General features: G+C 42.8%; 2 long non-coding RNA genes across 5 annotated transcripts in view; both read left to right on the top strand.

Moving 5' to 3' along the window:
- LOC135098847 (uncharacterized) overlaps nt 1-15,587 on the top strand; it is a 109,178-nt gene that overhangs the window by 59,406 nt on the left and 34,185 nt on the right. The window lies entirely within an intron of this gene.
- On the top strand, nt 13-8,061 carry LOC135098844 (uncharacterized). Of its 4 annotated transcripts, XR_010267430.1 has the most exons (10): nt 15-244; nt 382-507; nt 710-827; nt 1,872-2,041; nt 2,368-2,504; nt 4,782-4,955; nt 5,154-5,290; nt 5,484-5,591; nt 5,928-6,067; nt 6,707-6,954. It is a non-coding gene; the product is annotated as an uncharacterized LOC135098844 (long non-coding RNA). The 4 variants fall into 4 exon arrangements; XR_010267429.1 differs by having other exon boundaries at nt 13-244; nt 382-827; nt 6,707-6,957; XR_010267427.1 differs by adding an exon at nt 7,239-8,061 and having other exon boundaries at nt 17-827; nt 6,707-6,818.

The following is a 15,587-nucleotide window of genomic DNA, read 5'->3' as shown; positions in this document are numbered from 1 at the left end:
ACGTCATGCCGCGTGTTCATGCTGCATGTCATGCCAAAAACGGGGTTCACACGATCATTCTTTCTAATCATGCATCCGCTTCATGCAGTTGTTTCATGCTGCCTGTCATGCAGCATGATCGTGTGAACCGGCCTTTAAGCATCCAGGGGCCAGATCCACGAAACGGTTGCTACTTTTAACAAACTGCGATCAGCGCCCATTATCAACCTCGGACCGCCATATGGTATCCACGAACGCATAAGAGGTTCGTGTTGCCATAGTAGCAAGGTTGGTAAGAAGTTACAACCTCCTGAGGTGATGTAGGTTAACTCCACCTCGCCTGAAAACTCTTATATAAATATTTATGTGCACAAAATAACCTTTTTTTTAATTGTTTACAAGCTTTACCAGCAAGGAAGCATGGTTTTGTGATGCATAAAGTGAAATCTTGCATGGAACACTGAAAACAAATGAAGAGGCTGATTTGTCCCACACGTGCGCACTCCCCATTCCCCCGCCCACCAACAAGTGTGTACTGTGATTACGTATTGTTTTCGTCGTTTCTTGTGCATATATTGGATATTTTCTTAACATACTACCACGTTCGTGCCTTGAGGCAAGAAAGGCGGTTTCAGGATCGCCTTGACCCCTTGGCATTGAGTGATAATGAGCTCATGACCAAATATCGCTTCCCTCGGCTGACCTACTAATCCTCTTGTTTGAGATGCAGCCTCAGCTGGAGAGAAGGACAAGGCATAGCCAGGTATTACCAACTCACACCCAGGTTTTGCTGGCCCAGAGACTGTTTGCCAGTGGGCCCTTCCAAAACGTCATTGGAGACACTGCAGGTAAGATGATACTGGTGTTGCATGCTTCAGTACAGGGGCTGGCTGTTGTGGAAATTATCAGGGAGCCCTTTCCCTGACCTTATTACTGGTCTATTCTCTTACATTCTTCGCATATACCTTTAGATACACATAAAACGTAACTTTAAGGCGAGGAAGAAGTGCCCCTGCCCTTCAGGGAGTCCAAGGGATGGGCGAAGGTCCCCAGAGATTAGGTTAGTCACCGTACACTTTTATAAGAAACATTACCTAATCTAACATAACCACAGGGGCTAGACCCACCCTTAAGGACACTAATATAAGTTAGCATAACCTGTGAAACACCCCTGAAGGATGGGGGTACATATATGTTTCAGGTTTATCAAGAGGTACTGTATATGTGAAAGAATGGAAGAGGATAGACGTGTAATAAGGACAAGAGAGGACTCCAAACAATTACCACTACTTTTTGTTGAAACAAATTGCACAATATCCTATAAATAACTTTTGTAGGTGAATAAACTGATGTTCAGTGTGGTGAATAATACTTAAGTGTGGCTGACTTTCAAGGATAAAAGGCATAAAAGTCAACCTGCTGCATGCCATAGTTTATAAAGTTGTAATCCAGTGTTAGGAACGTGCCAATATTAGTTAATAGTGCCAAAATATGTGAGTGCATAATTGATAAGGAGGGATGAGGGATGATGCTAACCTTACCAAACCTGCCGTCAAGTACCCCCGGGGCTGTCCCTTCCTCACACACCACATTATTATTCATGTGTACAAATATTTCTAGACTTGTAGGTTTATTTCTGACATGTTTCTAACACTGTCTTGAGGATAACTTAATTTACTAGACTGCTGGCAAAAAAATTTGACAGCAGATGTAATGTGTGCATGGATACGGCTGCACTCATGGAAACAACACTGCATTACATCTACAAGGATCACATTGCATTTCTGCTGCTTGTTTTTTTTTTTTTTTTTTTCTTACAGCAGAAGGATTTATCTTATTCAAAATAAATAAATAAACAAAATGAAAACTAATGGCTTATAATCTGCTTTCAGGACCTATTCAAGCAAGTGTCAGCAGGGTCTTCAAGTGTGTGTGTGCACCGTGTTGAGTGTTAAGTCAGTGCAGGAAATCAAGATGCCTCCGACACACCTTGATCAAAGGAGAACTGCACACCAGTTCTTCAGGATTAAAAATTTCTTAAGGGTTATTGGGGCCATTGATGGTAAGATTAATAATAATGTATTTTGTTTTAAATTTAGTGCTATTGTTATAGTCTATCACTTCATCGGTGTTTACTTTGAGTGAAAGGTATCTCACAGCCTCAAGTTCTTGTTAAGCATTAAAAAGTTTTCATATCTTATGTATACTGTGTGCATATCCAGTGTAGGGATGCTATATATATATATATATATATATATATATATATATATATATATATATATATATATATATATATATATATATATATATATATATATATATATTAATGATAGATATATGTAGCTACTGTGTAACATGATCATCTAATACTTTCTTTTGTGTGCACAGGCACCCACATTGCCATCAAGGCCCGAAGAGTGGACGAGGCCCTCTACTTTAACTGGAAAAGGTATCACTCCCTCTGAACATCCAACTTGTTTGTGATGCGAATGGAGTGATCCTCAGCTACTGCTTCAGATTCCCAGGTATATAGTATTATTGCATCACATGTTTACCCAACCATATATTTTATTGATTTTCATGTGACTGCAATTGGTTACTGGTATTACATAAGAAAACAGTGTGACAAACCTTGACATTAGTTATAGAAGGAGGCAGTAGACACCTGCCGAAACGATATTTACTCCCAGTGAGGTCTAAAGCACTGTTCAGGGTGTGCTGTGAACTTATCATTAAATCCAGCTGTGACCTCACTGAACGTTTCCCTTTGTGTCTCACAACACAAGGGGGCAGTCACAGCCTGCCCTCTGAAGACAACTCTCTTCCTCCACACAAAACTACAAGCACCTAAAAACACACACACCTTTCACTCAAAAATTTCAAAATCATCATGGTGACTCCTACACCAGCCTCCGCGTCCCCATCTGGGGAGGGGACCATAAATGTGCCCAGGTTGGACTGCCTTTCTGTCGACGACCTTAATTTAAGTGTCTTGACACCCCCCTCAATGTTCTCTTCATTAACTTCTGCAATATTCGCAGTCTAAGATCTAATTTTCAATCTGTAGAACACCACCTCTCCTCTTCTAAACCTCTTCTTTTCCTCCCTGAAACTCAGGTGTCTGAGACAACTGACAGTAGCCCCTTTTCTGTTCCCTCCTACTTTCTCTATCCTCATTTTCGATCCAAAGCTGGATGTTGCCTTTATGTGTGCAATGCCTTAACATGCTTTTGTGCCCACGCTCTTGAATCTTCCGAGTTTTCCACCATTTGGCTACGAATACAGAGTCACTCTCAAACTAAATTTATCTGTGCTGTATATCTCTCACCTAACTCCTCTGACTATAAGAAATTCTTTGACTACTTAACTTCCAAAGTGGAGCACATTCTGACCCTCTTCCCTTTTGTAGAGATCTCCATTCTTGGAGACTTCAATGTTCACCACCAGCTTTGGCTTTCCTCTCCCTTCACTGACCATCCTGGTGAACTAGCCTTCAACCATATATATAGAGAGAGAGAGAGAGAGAGGAGAATGGTGCGGTATCGGAAGAAACATCCCTGTGTACGCTTTGTGACAAAGTGAAACCGTAAAAGCCATGTTCCCAGATTGTTATGTGAGTCATAAAAAAAATAATAATAATAATCCTATCACAAGATGTTGTAAGTTAAGTGGACATGTGTAAGAAATGATAATTCTGCGTAATTATGAAGAAATTCTGAGGTTGGTGTGTGAGGTCTAAATTTGTTAGTATACAGTGTTAGGGCCTAGCTGTATGTGGGACCATCAGTTAAAATGTTCAACAACAATTTGAAGGTACAGGAGGCTGATAAACTTGTAGGGATATTACAACAACAACAATAACAACAACAACAACAATAATCATCTTCAAGGTGAAGAAAGTTGTTTGTATAGGGTGCGGCCCGAAGGTTCAGTTGTGTGCAAGTGTTCCCTCCAGCTGCTTGCTCCACTGAGCCTCCCATGCAGCTCTTGGCCTGCCTCTCCATCTTCCTCCTGCCACTTCTCCAAACATAAGTCTTCCAGGTGTTCTGTCTTCTGTTATCCTCTCTGTGTGCCCCAGCCATCCTCTCTATCTGTCCTGTCACCTTCACTACATGTGTGTCAGTTTGCGTCTTGGTCACCTCACTGTTGTCTTGAACCTTAGTCCTCGTGTTTGGCGTTTGGCGGAAGTCGTATCTTACGCTTCTCCTTTTCTTCTTTTTCCCTCTGTTCCTCCGGATCTTTCTTTCTCTCTTTTTTTTTTTTTTTTTTCTTCTTCTTCTTCTTCTTCTTCTTCTTCTTCTTCTTCTTCTTCTTCTTCTTCTTCTTCTTCTTCTTCTTACTACCATCATTATTATCATTATCATCATTATTATTATCATCATTCTGCCTTTTCTCCTCCTTATCGTCGTGGTCATCATCGTCGTTGTCGTCGTCATCCTACTTTTCCTCGTCCTACTACTACTACTACTACTTTCCCACTTATTTATCACGTAATGGTTTATGTCCCCATAACGTGATCCTTGTATATGTTTACATGGAAACAACACTGCATTACATGTACAAGGATCACATTACATTTCTGCTGCTGTTTCTCTCTCTCTCTCTCTCTCTCTCTCTCTCTCTCTCTCTCTCTCTCTCTCTCTCTCTCTCTCTCTCTCTCTCTCTCTCTCTCTCTCTCTCTCTCTCTCTCTCTCTCTCTCTCTCTCTCTCTCTCTCTCTCTCTCTTACAGCAGAAACATGCATCTTATTTAGGATAAATAAATAAACAAAATGAAAACTAATGGCTTATAATCTGCTTTCAGGACCTATGCAAGCAAGTGTCAGCAGGGTCTTCAAGTGTGTGTGTGCACCGTGTTGAGTGATAAATAAGTCAGTGCAGGAAATCAAGATGCCTCCAACACACCTTGATCAAAGGAGAACTGCACACCAGTTCTTCAGGATTAAAAATTTCCTAAGGGTTATTGGGACCATTGATGGTAATTTATGTATACTGTATGCATATCCAATGCAGGGATGATATATATATATATATATATATATATATATATATATATATATATATATATATATATATATATATATATATATATATATATATATATATATATATATATATATATATATAGCTACTGTGTAACATGATCATCATGTAATAGTTTCTTTTGTGTGCACAGGCAGCCACATTGCCATGAAGGGCCAAAGTGTGGATGAGGCCCTCTACTTGAACTGGAAAAGGTATCACTCCCTCTGAACATCCAACTTGTTTGTGATGCAAGTGGAGTGATCCTCAGCTACTGCTCCAGATTGCCAGGTATATAGCATTATTGCATCACATGTTTACCCAACCATGTATTTTATTGATTTTCATGTGACTGCACTTGGTTACTGGTATTGCATAAGAAAACATAGTGTGATAAGCCTTGACATTAGTTATAAATGAACACTTGATATACTCCTTTATAAGTAATGAATCCTCTTGTAGTATGAAATCTCACTTTTCACAGGTGCCTGCACTCTTGTGGAGGTGGCTTGCAGTACAGACCCATCAAGTGTGTCAAAATAATTAATGCTTGCCTGCTCCTACACAACTGCTGCATCAAGTTCCTGATGACGTATGTACTTGTCACTATTTTTCTGGTAGTTGACAGGATATATCTGTATCATGGACATTAGATTTAACCAAGTACAGTCGTGAATGTTCTTACACTTGTTGTTAGGGTAATAATATTTGTCAGAAGTGTACCATCATTTAATGAAAATGATTTTTTTTTTTTTCCCCTACAAAGATGTCTTGAAAGTCATTATGGTTTGGGGTAGTTTTAGATCATCAAAATGCTAAATGTCAAACTACATGACTATTCCTCTCATACAATATAAACTTTAAACAAATGGAACAGTTAGGTTCCAGTCCCTAGACCTCTCAGACCCTCACAAAAGTCTGCTTACAGCTACCACCTCTTGAGGATGAAGCAGTGCCCCATGCTGATACCAACCCTGCCGTGCTGTAGAGGGATCAGTGTGCTTCAGGCAGAATTGTGTGGCAAGAAATCATACAAAACTTCTTCCAGCAATGCAGTAAGGAAGTGAGGTCAGTAATCATGTAATGAGTGAAATAATGGTTTTCCATGTATCACAGCATACTAAATGAAAGAGATCAGTGCACCATTTAAATTCAGCAAACACTTAAGTGGCTTGCTAGTATAAGGTATGAATAACACAAATAGATAAAAAAAATGCTGTAGATTTATTTAAAAATAAAATAATATTACCAGTTACCAAAGTCTTTGCAAGAATAAGAAAAATATAACATATATGAGTATAGTTCACATCCTGAAAAAAAAAAAAAAAAGTAAATAAACATATTTGTAGAAATGGCCACCAGCAGGTCACCACAAAACACTAATCGTATTTTTGTACTTTAAGTAACACAGAAGCATTGTAGGTATCACAGTGAAGTTTGGTATTATATTGCACTAACATTAACATGCTGCTCTAGGTTAATGATAGAATTGCTACAACTTAATTCTACAGAAAAGAAATATAACTTAATATAACTTAATTTCATAACTTAGTGTTATAACTTAATAACTTAATAAAGGTAAACTTAATAAAGGTAAACATTAAAATGCTATAAATTATTGGTGGGTGGTGCTGGCATTAATGAAGTGCTCAGTAAGTGGTACCAGCTGCTGCAATGAATGCACAATGTTCCTCTGCACTTCAACAGATTGTCAAAGTGCCTGGGACATGTTTTGTACAGCCAGCTGCACCATCACCAGCTCGTCCATGCTCGGACTAATCTGCTGTTGGGTTTCCTGTGCTTGAGAGAGAACTTCTGAGTGAGTCTGAGTGGCCACCTGCAGTACAGTTCAGAAGCAAACATGACTTTACACCACAAGTTACAAATTAAGTGGTATTTTAAGTTACATGTCATGCTATCTTGCTGTGTCCTTTTACCTCATTTGCTCCTTGGACCTTTCTGCTATACTGTACCCAGGCTTGTGGTGTGATGCACTTATGGAATCAACACTTTATATGCCTCAGAGATGTATTCCTCAAAAAAAAAAAATATAATAATTAATTAAAATAAAAAATTAGGTCAAAATAGCAAGAACAACAGACTTAGTGGCAGGAGTTGTATAATCAGTGTTCATTGTACTGGAGGACACAACTGAATACATGTTAACATGTTATTCACCATTGCATGTAGTCATCTGTAACATGGATAATTTGAACAAAGATGTTCTCATCCAGTGCAGATGACACAGCATTGTCAAATCCAGAGGCCCCTGCAGACCCAGCAACATCAGCAGAAGAGGGTTGGATGACTTCAACACCACTGCTGGTGGAAGGCTGTGGTCCTAGAGGCCCTGACACTTCTGGAAAAAAAAAAAAAAAAAAACTGCTGTCATTACTGCAGGTAGAGAATAAGCTGGTATTCTTTGAGTGATGTTTTTATTGACAAATTTTTCTTTTAATTAGCAGTCAACCTAGTCATGTCTGTGTTTATCACATGGTTTTGCTGAGTTGATGAGCAAATGTGCAGATATCTACATTCATGAAGATGAGTGTTGGACATGATGCTGCCAGCCCCATGGAAGATGATGCTGTAACACAATTATTGTTACATTACAGTACTGCACTTAAAAACAGCATTAATTTACAAAATGTAATTTGCCCTTTGTTAGTTTACTTATGCAGTGTGGCACCATCACTTTCAGGGTATGGCAGTCCTGCAACTGTTGTGTGAGACAACATCCACAGCATGACCAACTCCACAGCAGTGTGTGTTGTCTCATCTGGAGGCCCCCACCTGCATGGATATGAATGTTGCAATTATCACCCACTTAGAAGTTCACATGTAAAGCCAAATCAACTTGGTGTAAATCATGAATGCATTAGAGCACAATAATGTTATCTAGCACTGCAGTGGTCACTGTCTCAGACCTGACTGCCAGAGGTACTGTACATACTCCTATTTATAATCCATTGCTTAGTTGGTTCTTGGTTATGTTTATTGACTATATGGGTAAATTTTGTAACAGCACCAATAATGAAATACAACATATACACAAGAGCAAACTTCTTTTTATACAACTGCAGGGGTTTTAAGCACTGCTAACAATCACCTAACCTAACTAACCTAACCATAACCTAACCCTCCTTCCTCAACAAAGTAAAACCAATGTTCAAGAAATAAAATTTATTACAGCAGTTTGTGTCCCAAAGGCGGACCAGAAAGAAACTTTTTTTTTTCTCCCAATATATAACTGAAAGTCATACAGAGGAATTTGTTCATATTACTCAAAACAATGTTCAGCAATGCCCAAAACATCAGTTAATTAAATTCCATGAGCAATTAGGTCAAGACAAAATATGAATCAAATATGGTAGTATGGGTAAATTTTTACTCTTTCATCTGTTTATCTTTTCCACATGAAACTAAACTATTTGCTTTTTGTTATTTTTGGCCTACACTGAATTAGTATGTTAATCAAACCTGGTGTAACCTTACCAAAGTAATCTAACAAAACCAAAATAATATAACCTAACAAAGACAAACCTAAAATATCTAAAATAACCTTGCTTCTCTAAAAAATATGTGCATGTAGCCGTTTAACAATTGCTGTCATTATTGTAATTAATTTGCAGTTGGTACATGTGGGGTTCAGATTACTCTGGAATGACAAAATGTATCTGATGAGAAGGGTAAGAAAAGCCATGTTGAGACTGGTGAAGGAGTAAAAGAATACCTTACTGTGTGTCTGCTGGAACCATAAGCCATGATTTCACTTACTTGCAGCAGGACGTCACACCGTTTTTTGTAAATATCACAGTAATAACAATCATATAGCTCTCTATCCCTCTTCTGTGTCAATCGCACCATGCTCAGTCTGCAACTATGCTAACCAAAATGTGATGAGAATAACCGATTAACTCGCCAGTGCCTGCAGTGTGACGCTGTTCTGCAGCACCCTTGTTCTTGACATGGGTCGGAGGTCCTTCAATTTCCTCTGGACCTCAGGATAGGCAATTGCCGTGAGGGGAAGACGGCTGAGTCTGGACAGGTTGAGAGATGTGATGCTCAGCAGGGTGGAGAGTGGGTAGCGAAGTGCAGTGTGGTAGGAGTAGACACGCTGCCAAAGGAGCAGGAAGTGGTCCTTGGTCTCGGAGGAGCAGCCCTGTACCAAGGGCAGAAGGGGTTGCTTTATCAAAGTTTGTAAACAATGTCGCGTGACTCCCTTTTGTGGTGTCAGTTTTGCTGTCCACCGCACCCCGATTCTACACCACCTCCACCAAGGTCAAGGCCTTGGTGTCGGAATCATTGTCTCCTTGTTTTCTTAGGGGGTTCAATAGCCATGATGAAAGCATCGTGAGGACAGTTGCGTGCGGTGAGTGGTGACATTGGGTGTGTGACGCTGTATCAAAGTTTGTAAACAATGCCGTATGATTTCCTCTGCAATAACACAAAGCATCCTGGGATTGGATACCTTGCATGTGACGTCAAGTCAGTGACGTATCACTCGGGCAGCCAATGAGGACGCTGAGGGGGTTAGCAACCTCCACCCGCCAACCGCCGAAATTCTTTGTAGATACCGTTTCTTGGAGATTGTAATGCGGTTGCTGTGAGAGCGGAGTTATACCATTTGCCCGATCACAGGATGTTAGGTAGAAACTTGTTTCATGGATCTGGCCCATGGAGGGGAGAGGGACGACCTGGAAATCTGTTCTAGTTCTCTCTCTCTCTCTCTCTCTCTCTCTCTCTCTCTCTCTCTCTCTCTCTCTCTCTCTCTCTCTCTCTCTCTCTCTCTCTCTCTCTCTCTCTCTCTCTCTCTCTCTCTCTCTCTCTCTCTCTCTCTCTCTCTCTCTCTCTCTCTCTCTCTCTCTCTCTCTCTCATTAGGTTATGAGTCTGGGTACCATAGTCATTCCTCTCTTGCTGGATTAGGTGGTGGTGGTGATGGTGGTGATGGTTGTGGTGGTAGTGGTTGTGATGGTGGTGATGGTAGTTGATGGTGTTGGGTTGAGTTGAGGTTGGGTAGGGTGTAGTAGGGGAGTGTTTGTGTATTTTGTGGTTTGGTTGTTGTTGTTGGTGGTGGTGGTGGTGGTGGTGTTATATCAAGAACAATAGCAATTACTTAAACTACATACTATTATTACTTGTTTCTGCTGCTGCTGCTACTACTACTACTACTACTACTACTACTACTACTCCTTGTTTACTTTCTGAACGTCAGCATTAGTCATTCTCTCGCCTCGCCGGAAAAGTTATTCTGTCACTGTGTTTGTCGCTCATTAATCATTCCATGTCACACACACACACACACACACACACACACACACACACACACACACACACACACACACACACACACACACACACACACACACATTGACTTCATGAAATTAAAATGTAAAGAAAGTAGAGAGAGAGAGAGAGAGAGAGAGAGAGGAGAGAGAGAGAGAAAGTAAGCAAGCAATTGGTGAGATTCGAAATAAAATACCTTCAAGATACCTCTCTCTCTCTCTCTCTCTCTCTCTCTCTCTCTCTCTCTCTCTCTCTCTCTCTCTCTCTCTCTCTCTCTCTCTCTCTCTCTCTCTCTCTCTCTCTCTCTCTCTCTCTCTCTCTCTCTCTATCTCTCATTTATTACTTACGTTCTTATTCGTGTCATTATTCTGCCTTATTTTCCTTTAATTCCAGTTATTATCCATGCCTCCCTTCGCACGTAATTCGCTACATATTTCTTTCTTTTATTCGCCTTGTCCTCTTTATTGTCTTCTATCCTCTCTTAAGTATTATTCCACGTCCTATTTTCTCCTTTCTTCCTCCTCCCCATGTTACCTTTAAGCTTAAGGTGGAAGTGAGGAGGAGGAAGAGGAGGAGGAGGTAGAGGAGGAGGACAGGTAAGGAGGTAATTAGTATGCATGGTGGAGACTGAGGATTAGGTCCTCCACGCTCGGGGTTACCTGTGTGTTTAGGAGCATTTTGGCGTTCTTGCGTACCTGTCTGATCCGCTCTTCACCCTCTCCCTCCTGAGCCTTTACACACACACACACACACACACCTATCATTCCACCACATATGCTAGTGATCTCTGTACACACCTGTCTCGCATGTTAATCCCTTCTTAACTCACCTTATCGTCTGGCCCTCTTCTCACCTGTCCTTCCGTCACATATGCCAGTCACCTCTGTATATTTCTGTCTTCTCGCCAGTTATTTCCCTTCATGCGTTACCTCTCGTTCACCTGTCACTACCTCGCCATATTCTGTCAGTTTCCTTGCTTCCTGTACACGTCCACCTGTCAGTCTGTAATCTCATATCACCTGCGTTACTATTTTTGAAGTGTGAAGGAGGCAGGGGGAAGAAAAAACAAATAGAAAAAAAAAGCAGCGGGTTTCTGTTGAGTTTGAACGAGGGAACAAAACTAAGAAAAAAAAAAAAGGGCCTGTTTCTCACAACTTCCCACTCCCCCCCAAAAAAAGGAAAAAAAAGTGAAGCAGAAGAAAGACCTCCAAAACACAAGCAAGCAGAGTCCCAGAGGTGCACTGATATTGTTCTGATTGTCCATGGCTGACCAACACATCTGCTGCCTTGTGTGTGTGTGTGTGTGTGTGTGTGTGTGTGCACTTACTATTCTCACATAACCTGTCTGTTTTCCACACCTGTCTAACACACCATAAAACACACTAAGATGCCTCTTACACACTTGTCTGTCTTCAATACCTATCCAACACCTTAAACATACCTCTCACACACGTGTTTGTCCCTCACACCTCTTCAGACACACTTGTAGACACACACATACCTCACACACACCTGTTTATCCCTCACACTTGTCTAAACACATCCTAAAACACACACACACACACACACACACACACACCTACTATCTCTTCCCCAACACCTGTCTCATATTCTTAACATCATCAAACACTCAATTTTTGCAGAGAGAGAGAGAGAGAGAGAGAGATGGGACCCTCTGAAGCACTTGGTGGGAGGCATGTTAATTATAGAAGGGTTTTTGGTTGAGAAGTGTATCCATCTAGTCCCATTCTGTACTAAGAGGTGTGGCTGATAGATAGTCTTATGGACATCACGGCGACATCAAGGTTCATACATCGCCGAAAGCAACTTTAATACATTGTAGGATGCCGACCTCTGGCATCTTGGGAGCAGCGTGGGAAATCTTGCTTTCCCCAGCTTGGCGCCACTGAGTATTCTGGGTAGTCGCCTAGCTGTGAGGGCGTGTCGGACCTGTACCTTAGTTGACTCGCCAGTAAAGACATGAAGACGGTCCCTGTGTTTCTCAAGCACCCTTTATGGCGCAGTGAAATGGCGTCCTCAAGGCACCCCAGGTTCTCCCCGAGTGGCAGCAGGCAGGCGAGGGCCAGGCTGCCTGCCAGGCCCCCGCTGTCGATGGAAGACGCTTTCACGTTGCTTCAAGCGGGCATGGCTTCCCTGTCCACTGCCCGCCAAGCGTCGGGCGGTAAACCACCCGCCACCGCCACCACCACACCTGAGAAATGTGCTGTGGAAATGACGTCGGCCAGCTTCAGGTCGTGGCGTAGATCAGTGGAATCCTGGTTGAGGCTGGCCAGATGGCCTGACCAGGAGGCAGTGCTGCACATCCGCCTGCTGTGTGTTCCCGCCCTGCAATGCACGCTGGATGCAAGGTATAACACAGGACAGTGGGAGGCGCTGACGCCGAAGGAGGCTCTGGACGCTATAGGCAAGATTGTGCAGCAGTCATCGAACCAAGCAGTGAAGTGGTACTATTTCTTCAACGCGCGTCAGGCGGGCGGTGAGTCGGTCAGTGTTTATATGACCCGATGTACTCAGGTGGCAGACTGTGGTTTCCAGTGTCCCAGGTGTGATAGCGACCTATCAGAGTACATGCTGCTGAGGAAGGTGATGGTCGGCCTTAGTGACCAGTGTTTAAGGCAAGAGGTGTACAGGAAGTGCAGTACATTCAGTGACATTGATAGTCTGAGAGAGTTCTGTGCATCGTTTGAGGCGGCGAGACGCAACGCCACTTTTGGTGGACAATGTGAGCGGGACCATGCTGTGGCGGGAGCTGAAGTCACGGCGGATGACGTCACCGAGGAGCCTCTAGTTGCCAGTTACCGCCAGCGTGGCCCCAAACCCCGCCGGCCTGTGTGCACCCGAGTCAAGCGGCCCGCCCAGTAAGTGCTGTTACTATTGCGGGGAAAAGCATGGAAAAGCACCCTGCCCGGCACGAAACCAGATATGCAAGTCGTGTGGCAAGAGGGGACACGTGAAGAAGGTGTGTTGGGCAGCGAAGACACAAGATATGGCTATAAACAGCGTCACTGTGGGCGGCGTGGCAGCGGCGCCAGAACCCCTACTACAGGCGAGTGTCACCCTGAAAGCCGAGTGTCACCCTGAAAGCCGGGAGGACTGAGACTACAGTGACAGCGGTCGCAGACACAGGAGCACAGGTGTGTGTCGCCGGCCCCAAACTCATGTCCTTGCTTGGTCTCCGGCCTGCGCTGCTACAGCGTCGGGCTGGCATACGAGACCTCGCCAGAATACCGCTCTCCAGTCTGGGGGCAGCTGCCTGCCGCATCAGCCTCCCGAGCCACACTACGGTCCAGGATGTGCACTTTGTGGAGAACGTGGAGCGCTTGTACCTATCATTCACCACCTGCAAGGACCTTGGCCTCATCCACCAAGACTTTCCCAATCCATCTGCCGTAACAGCCGGTGTGGGAGTGACGGACGGCGACGCCCACGACGTTCCGGGTCGGCCTGCAGCTATTCCCATGCAGCCCCTGGAGGAGAACGTCCCTCAGCTGGAGCAGTGGCTACTGAGGCACTTCTCGGCATCCACATTTAACACTGAGTGTTACCCTCTACGCGTGACACACACACACACACACACGCACACACACACACACACACACACACACACACACACACTTACTCGTGACCATTTTGTTGATTTGCTTTGGTTAATGTGCTTAAATGTTGGTAATAACACTCTTACCTTTACCCCGCGCTTCCATTAATGAGCTCTGAAGACACAGGTGAGAATTGTGTCACCTGTGGACCTCCTTATTTATTTGTTACGTTTGTTTATTTTGTCGTGTCTTTGGTTATTTTTCTCTTTCTCGTTTTCTTCCTTCTCCTCTAGTTGTTCATTCTTCTTTTTTCTTCTCTTTCTTTATTTCTTCTTCTTCTATGACGTCATCGCCTTCTTGTTCTTGTTCTTGTTCTTTTCTTGTTATTTTCTTGTTCTTTTCTTTTCGTGGTCTGTTCTTGCTCTTGTTGTTCTTGTTTTTTTTTTGTACTTGTTCACGCCGTGCACCTGTACAATATACCTGTACAATATACCTGGGATTATTATTATTATTATTATTATTATTATTATTATTATTATTATTATTATTATTATTATTGCGACTTCACGTGTGTTCTCTCCTAAGCATTCACGTAAACACACACACACACACACACACACACACACACACACACACACACACACACACACACACACACACACGGAAACAAAACTGGGACTCGTAAGAAATTTTACACTGAAGGAAGGGAAAAAAATATTGTTGAATATATATATTTTATTTACTTATTTATTTTATTTTTTTTACCCTGAAGTGTTTCCTGCAGAATTTATAAGACTAATTTAGATTTTATTGGATGTCGTTAGGCCCATCGGACGTGTGTGTGTGTGTGTGTGTGTGGAGCGTTTAAATATAAGAAACTTTATACATTAGTCAGAAAGTTCTTGTATTTACGATTTTGAATTAATGCAAAATACGATATCATCCTGTCTCCTCCTCCTCCTCCTCCTCCTCCTCCTCCTCCTCCTCTGTTTCATGGTAATTATCATCATGCAGGTTCACATTTTTGGTGCATGATAGACAGCGACCAGCATCAATGGAGTCAGGAGAGATTTGTTACGTGTTTATTAATGGTGATGCTTAAAAGTCACGTCAGGAGGGAAAAATATGAAGAGCGGAGATAACATTTTAACCAGGGTTCCCAAATCGTCTGTTTTGATACCTCTTAAATTCCTCCTGGGGTCAAAACGAGGAGAAGGGGTGGAGATGGGGAGATAGGCAGGTGGATAGATGGTTGGGGAATGGAGGTTTGGGGGCGGATGGGGAAATGGGTAGATAAGTAAGAGGAATAGTGTGTCTGGAGATGGGCAGATGTGCAAGGGGAAGGGGTGAAGGTTGTGTAAGAAGGAATGGGGGAGATGGGGAGAAGGGTAGGTGTATGTGCATAGTTGAAGAGTAATGAGGAACTGGGAAGGGGAGAAAGGAAATGATGGGGAGATTGTAATGAGAATGGGAGGATGTTTTTGGAGATGGGAAGGTGGTGGAGGAAGCGAGGGGCGAGGAGGATGGGAAGATGGGTAACAGGAAATGGGGAGATGAGAGGGAATCATTTTTGGAGATGAGGAGATGGGAATGGACGGGGGAGTGTGCTGTTCCCCTCTTCTCTCCCCTCGTTTCCCCTCCCCCCTCACCGAGCTGGAAAGGGTAACATTTTCCTTCTTCTGCTCCAATGTTCCTACGAGGTCGTTGTTCCTCACTAGTCTTCTCCACAAGGCTCTCCCCAACC

This window comes from Scylla paramamosain, unplaced genomic scaffold, assembly GCF_035594125.1.
Source record: "Scylla paramamosain isolate STU-SP2022 unplaced genomic scaffold, ASM3559412v1 Contig87, whole genome shotgun sequence".
NCBI lineage: Eukaryota > Metazoa > Arthropoda > Malacostraca > Decapoda > Portunidae > Scylla > Scylla paramamosain.
This window is presented reverse-complemented; position numbering and strand designations above follow the sequence as displayed.